Source organism: Mugil cephalus, chromosome 11, assembly GCF_022458985.1.
Source record: "Mugil cephalus isolate CIBA_MC_2020 chromosome 11, CIBA_Mcephalus_1.1, whole genome shotgun sequence".
NCBI classification, from domain to species: domain Eukaryota; kingdom Metazoa; phylum Chordata; class Actinopteri; order Mugiliformes; family Mugilidae; genus Mugil; species Mugil cephalus.
Window position 1 is genome coordinate 18435975 of NC_061780.1, and position 7425 is coordinate 18443399.

General features: G+C 44.2%; 1 long non-coding RNA gene across 1 annotated transcript in view; it reads right to left on the bottom strand.

The window, feature by feature from the left end:
* LOC125015802 overlaps window positions 1-7203 on the bottom strand; it is a 61671-nt gene extending 54468 nt beyond the window's left edge. Inside the window, exons 1-2 of the long non-coding RNA XR_007113640.1 lie at window positions 6205-7203; window positions 6025-6100 (exon numbers count right to left, since the gene is read on the bottom strand). This is a non-coding gene — a long non-coding RNA (uncharacterized LOC125015802). The remainder of the gene's footprint in view (window positions 1-6024; window positions 6101-6204) is intronic.
* Window positions 7204-7425: the final 222 nt, after the last annotated feature.

The window sequence follows — 7425 nt, forward strand, 5'->3', positions numbered from 1 at the left end:
CTTGTGTTATTAAGTGTTTTTGATTATCCTACGATTTATCAATATCAGCATCTTTAGAATAATTTCATCTTTATTGTCCCGTAGCGACTGTTGTTGAAGCACCGTTATTTGTGTAACACAAATGATTTGATATTTCAGCAACAAAGGATTGGCAGCTGTAAAGGTGTGCCAGCTCCCAGCTGACACCCATGCTGATTGAAGTGACCTCCACTGTATGTTTATGTGCGTGACTTCCTGTATGTGCCAACGTGACGCTGTGTGTGTGTGTCAGGGATCAGCTTAAAAGAAAAAGAAACCACCAGGGCCATCACTTGCTGTGGTCTAATATCCTGTTGACCCAGGTTAGACAGCAGACAGCCTTGAGACACTTAAATCCAGCCGTAACCCGGAGCAACACGCACATGTCCTGTTAGCTCACATCACAGCTTGACTTGCCAGGGGACCTGGGACCCACCACGGCCTTCGGCCAAAAGCCTGCACAGACCTTCAATCTCCTCTTCAAATGGTGTGTATGTTGCAACATAATGCTAATGTACACACCACACATGAGATTGTATGGGACGAGGGTTCCCGGGGTGAGCCGCTTCCCAAAGTTACTTAAACTATTATTATTTACCTTTACTCTGGTTCACAATAGTGGTAATTAAAATAAAGTAATTAATTATTATGCATGCATCACAAGTCAAATGCACTAACTCAAAGGAGGATTGGTGTAGGATCCTAAACTCGCCTCCTATTAATCTTGTATTAGCCATGCAGATCTTCATGGTCAAAATCGGTTGCTCTGTTTCTATATTTATCTTTTTTAATCTCTTTATAAAGCAAAAGGATTCCATTTGCAAATGCCACAAGAGCCAATCCAATTGAAAAACAGTTGGCAGTCCTTTTCTTAAAACCTTAAGAAAAGATTACGGAAGGGCCGTTGCGTGCATATTCGAGATGCAATGACTTAAATGCATCACTCTGGAACTATTTGCCTAAGTGTTTCTGAAAGCCTTGCTCAACAGCCAATTAATTGCAGGTCCTCACTGTATGCTGCAGAGGGGGTCAAGGAAGTCACTATTAAGCCGCTTGAAAGCCAGTGCATGTAAGAAACCTAACCGTTCGGGAGTGTGAAGATTAGGATGGGGAAACGCAGTCTGCACGATACATGTTGTTACTCAGACGAACCTAAAATGTTTCATTGCACATCTTTAAGATTAGATCAATACGAGGTTCTTTTGCTTCTGACTTGTAAATGCTAACGCATGGTGTTAGTCTGTGATCTGCATGGTTTGCAGCAGGTGCTTCTGAAGCTTAGCTCAGCCCTACTGAGCATGATCGATGAGTATGTTACCATGTAAACGTCTATACCTCCCCTACGCAGAGCACATATGCACACGCATAACACACACACACACACACAGCTTGATTTTGTAGGGTCCTTAATCACAACTAAGCAATTGACTGATCAATGACAGATATGAAGAACAACTGTGGAATGCTAACAGGACCGCACTCGCTTTTATCAGTTTCTTTATTTTGCTCCATTTTTATCACAGAGTATATTTCTCTCAGTGTTAACAGGCTCCAAGTTGCGCCGAGGTATTAATTAAAATCTAAATACTAAATATTGATTGATACGTTATCAGGGCATAGCAGTTGGTCTGCAGACTATTGATCCAGCCTGTGATTTATTATCATATTTAAGGAAAATCATTTTCTGTGATTATACGAGGTAATGGATTTTTAGCGATGGTGTAATTCTTTTTTCTTTTTTTTTTCTTTTCTGTTGTATCGCGTCTGTTATGTGGAAGGTGGAGCAGATTTCTCAATTGCATTCGGAGATCACTGATATCCTTGGTATTGCAACCCACCCTCCCCTCGCCACCCCCACTTCTCAACCCCAGAGTCCCCGTTTCAGCCCTGGCCGGCCTGTGAGGGACCAAAGCTTGCGTAAGAGAACGATCCCCCCGCTCTTGTCGCTGGGAATAATGGCTATTGGGATTACCTCTTTAATCACAACAAAGATTAACAGATGGTATGAGAACAGTTATTAGCAAACATCTTGCTCTCATCAAATCAATAAGATGATTTGTAATCAGGCTGTCGGTGCGAGTGAAAAGGGAGCCGGGGCCGTTCCCAGTGAAAGATCCTGGCAATCAGAGGCTACTGTGTAGCAATTACCTCTCCACAAAATAGGTGCTCTTCCTCCACTGGCTGGCAGTCCTCCAAAACACACGGCAGACTGATAGCAACATAGGGCATTAACACGGCAAAACACAAAACACTGCATGGGTAACCTTGTATTTGATCAGGTGTTAGGTTGCTCCGTGATTTCATTTCACTTTGTGCCTTTTAATTTGGTGGATCTTGTCTTGTACTTTAGGCGAGGGTGGGGGAAATCTAAATGTTTATACACGCTTGTCTCTCACTACAAAAGGCAGAATAGCTCATTAGTGGGTTGCCATAAATAAGTCAGTCTGGGGACAAAGACGGAGGACTATAGAAAGTATATGGAGGAGGGTTCCCTGTGCAAATATTTCTCCCTGGAGACAGAGAAAGGCTGCAGGTCTGCTAACACACCGGTGCAAGCCAGTACTGTAGAGTGAGGAACATTAAATCTCCTTTACATCGGTCGAGACTTTTGCTTTCTTCATCTCAAGAAGCACTGTTACTCAGTTAAGCCCCGTTCCAACAATACCTTCACTTCATGCTTGCCACTGACGCACAGAATTTGTCTTTTCTGCGTTTTTGACTCATACTGAGTGTAGCTATCGATACAAAGCGAGCCAGAGATCCAACCCCTTTATCTTGTGGTCAAATCTGCCCGTGCTTTCTCATCAATTATTAAATTATATTGCATTATATACATAGATCCTGAATAAATTATTTTATGCATATTATGCTCGCATTCTGTCTTCTTCAAACACTAAAACGTGTTTCATTTTATTTTGCTTCCTGGGTTGAAAAACAGTAATCACAGAGACGTAAAAAAAAAAAAAAAAAAAAAAAAACATAATCATGCACCTATTTTGTTTCACGTTAGCTTCAACACCAGTGACAGGTATCACTTTAACTCTAATTGCCGCTTTGTGAGCACCTTTGTGGCGGGAACGACTCAGTCGAACCGATGCCAAAGAAGATAGCGGGGAGAGAATGGAAGTGGAAGTGGACGTCTCAGGGGCAAAAAGCAGAGACTCACACTCCTGGCCTTTCTCGGCGAGACGCCGCATTTGTTGCGAGCGCGTGGTGTCTCTAATCTTTTGTTTCCTCGTCTTTTTCTCTCACTCTAGATCACAAGGGGCTCCTTCCAACGTCCGCGCAGGAAAACCCACATATGCCTACACGCGCTTGTAATTGCAAACCAACCCGCTGGAAGGAACTGCAATGGTTGCAAATTCCTCTGCATTTACCTCTGTGCTCATTTACAATAAGTTTGGGTTGTGTTGCGTCACACGCAGTCTGTCCATGTCCCCGCATGCACGTCTGCACACACATGCACACGCACGCACGCACACACCTCTGCACTGTAAGAAAGTGTAGATGTGCACTTACCAGGATTAAGCAAGGCAAATGGTGCCAAAACAATGACAGTATGAAGTAACTGATGCTGTTTAAAAATTCAAAGGCCTCTATTGAACAGACAGTGTGGCACACATATCACTGGGCCACAGATCCCTGCAGCCCACTGGTCTGGCTTCTGACTGCTCTCGTGCACGCGCACAGACTCTCTCGCCTCTCCAGCCCTTCTCATCAGCACGCCAGGAGTGCTACAGCACACCTCCGCGGCAGAGATCACTCTGCAGCCGTGGACCTGAAGTCGCTCTCAGAACCGGTTTTTATTCTGCACTGCACATGCACACGAGCGGCGGCAGCTTTCAGCCACATGCACCGCTGCAGACGGAGACACACACAGGCAGCACACACCTCGCGCACACACCCACACACCCACACACCCACAGTCACTTGTCGAGTAGCTAATATCTTTCCAAGGTCAAACCTGACAAGGAATTCCAATGAGATTAAGTGTCATCAGTGCGGCTTTAGCCCTTTTCTGCTCATTGTTCTTGGAAATGGCATTAGAGCCACGGATGACCAAGGCCTTGGAGCAGTAAAGCCTCTGCCCTTCCTGCGCGGCGGGGCCAAGTTGATGCGAGAGATATTTGATTCCGGGCCCCTCGCAAATTCAAACGTCAAAGCGTAACAATGTTCCTGCGGGTATCTAAATCACAGACGTCCAGAGTACTGCAGTTTTATTAAATAAATATCAGATGATATCAGCGTTATTGACTTCTGACTGCGACAGAATTTTATTTGTATTTGGCTGCAGTTGTTAATCCTTTAACAAGTGCATTTATGAGAGCCAGTTATTAACCTTTAAGAGCTGCAAGGGTTGAAACTATTTCTGTGCTCTTGTGTGGTTTAAAAAGAATGATATGGGTCTCAGTTTTCAAATACTCATGCAGTGGATATCTTACTTCTGCAGTTAGTTTGCTAACATAACCTCCGTGCATATCTCCACATATTTTCCTCCGAATGAGGCGGCGTTCCAGTCCGGCAGATAATCTGAGTGCGTCTTGTTTGTAGACACTTGCAGCGAAGCGGCAGCCCTGTCAGCGCATCAGACAGCATTTGGTGCGCTGCCTTTCACACTGAATTTGACACATCGGTGGCAGCAATGTGCATTTTGTCATCTCCTCTCAAGTGCCAACTCGATGTCCAATTACGCCCTGGCCGCTAATTTAATTACAGTAGCAGGAGAAATGGGTTGATTCAATTCATTTCAATTAAGCCTGATTGGGCCAGTCAGATCAAATTTTGCTCATCTTAGGTACAAGCTGCCCATCATGGTTTATCGCAGCCTGTCCTGGCTGAAGCAAGATGAGCTGCTCCTGATATGATAACTGAAACTTTACGGCTGAGTTCACTCCGACAGATTCAAATAGCTCTTAATCTCTGACTCTGTGATCAGTGCGACGGCCTGGCGCTCCATTCCCAGCGACCGGATCATAGCCAGTTGCCACTTAGTAGAGTCCCAGTTAACAATAGTCATTACTTATGCATGATGTCCACAATTATGTATCAAATTGTGTGTGTGAGTTTACATATCCAGCTAATGGACGCGCGGCGCAGACCAAAGCTGGAAAACATGTCATGAGAGAAAGAGGGAGAAAAAAAAAAACACTCTTGTATCGTGTCATTCACACAGGCAGCTGCTGCAGTCATGTGCAGAGTCTGTCTAATAATACTACACACGGTTAGGTAGCGCTGCTTCCAGTGTGCCTCCTTTAACGTGTAGCAACAAATGCGACACAGACAAGTGGCACATGCCAACAGAATCTTAAAAATAAAACTATTTTAGTGACCTTATTGTACATTTTAAAAGAATACAACACTGTTGTCACATTTGTCATTATGATTGAAATTATATATACTTAAAAAAAAATTCTAATATTGTGCTACCAAAAATGGGTTTTTAAAATTTCTTGGACACTTGAAGTGGCAGTGGGAATATTTCATGGACATTTTTACTGAGTGATATTAAAAATATTCTAAATAACACTGTCACAAAAAGTCAGAAATTATGCTTATTCATTATTGATTGCGCCAGTGTGACTATAAAATATTCTAAAGGACACGAGATGGAACGATGTAAAAAAGATGTTGTTGTGATCTGTCCTCAGACTCCCACTATTAGGATCAAAAAGTTAACACCTCGTCTCTGATTGGTTCGGACTCAGCCTGAGGAATATGCCATAGGCTGCCACAGTAGCCTGCGGTGTGTGTGCGTAAACGCGTCTTGGCACCAGTTGCGGCGGCGCAAAGACGTCTGATTGGACACTGACGCAAGGGGGACGCTGTCTTTTTTTTTTTTTTTTTTAAACTGCGCCACTTCACCGGTCTAATCGCATGCTTTTCAATCCGGAGGACACATTTTTGTTTTTTGAAAAAATTGCCTTCTTTCCGAATTGATAAATTAAACATTCCTCCCGCTGCGTAGAATTATACGCGAGTAAAGGCAAAACTCCGTGCGTCATTTACCTTTTTGGTGTCTTCCTCGCGCTCCGGCCTCCCTCCACGGTATCCGCAGTGAAAGAATGATAAACCTCGCGGCGGGCTGCGGGGATGTGAGGAGGAGAGGAGTTGCTACAGAAGTCTGCCGATGCACTTTATGATGCAGAGAGGGCCAGAATAGGAGCCAAGTAGCCCTTTTTTTCTTACCTTGCGACACAGATCCAGAGGGGGTGAAATGGGTAAAAATGGTTGTTTGGGTGATTACACGTTTCTCCTCTCCCTCCTCTCCCACCCTCTCAGTCTCCCCCACCCCCACCCCTCCACCTCGAGTCCTCCACCAGCAGCGCTCTCCCTTCTCTCGGTGAATAGAGAGAGTGGCCCCGTTGGAATAGCTTCCACGGGGCTCCAGCTATGCAGCAAAACCAGACGGTGTTTTTTTTTTTTTTTTTTTTTTTTTTTTTTTAGGGTTAAAGGATACCTCCGAGGCGCATCCGGAATCCGCAGTGTCTCAAAACAAACATGAATTTCCCCTCCTCACTGCAGTCATTCATTTGGCATATATTTTTTTAAAGAGTTGTTTTGCGCATGGACTTTTTTTTCTTCAGCCCTGTGTACCATAACAGGAAAATCATGGGACAAGTATGGAAGTGGTATTGAATGGTGTGTAAAAGCTCAAATCAGACAGAATCTTTCTGTCGATCAAAATTCTCGCACCAAATGAATTAGTTTCCCAGAAGTCCAAGCTGTTTGGCAATCCTGTCTAGATCTTCCCTCCCTCTCCCTCTCTCTATGTGTGTGTGTGTGTGTGTGTATGTAGTCTCTGCCGGATTAAAAGGCACCTCGTCTTAAATGGCACCTTGCCTCGTTTCCCCTCTCCTTTCATCATCAGCAAAATAAAGATTAGGCCTACAGAGGAGATTGTAAAGGCTCGCCTTCAGAGGCGCAGGGATCTTCATTCCTCCGCCTTTGTGATGATATTGATGATGATGATGGCCAAGTGGACAGTTTGATTTTTGTGTGGCGAGCTAGTTATAAAGAATCAATATTATATCAAGGGGGTAACTTTGGTGATAAAGGACTTCAGCCACTCTGGCTATTCATCATAAGTCTGTAGCAAGCAGATAGGTCAAAAGAAATTATATTGCTCTAAAGAGTGTGTCTCCTTATCTCTCGGCACCAGGGGAGTGGAGGACACGCCGATCGATACAGTAGCTGCCGTATACTCCTTGCAATTATCAATAGCTGATTTTGTCTTCCTGGGGCTGCATCTATTAATACCAGATAATAACAGCCTTTTGGACATAACTTCAAAGGGGATGATGGAAGGAGAAGGAGAGGCACGAGGGGGGGAAAAAGGAAAGTTTGCTCACAGGACGACCTTGTTGTCAACAGATTTGTCTCTCATATGAGGTGAACGCAAGGGAATAC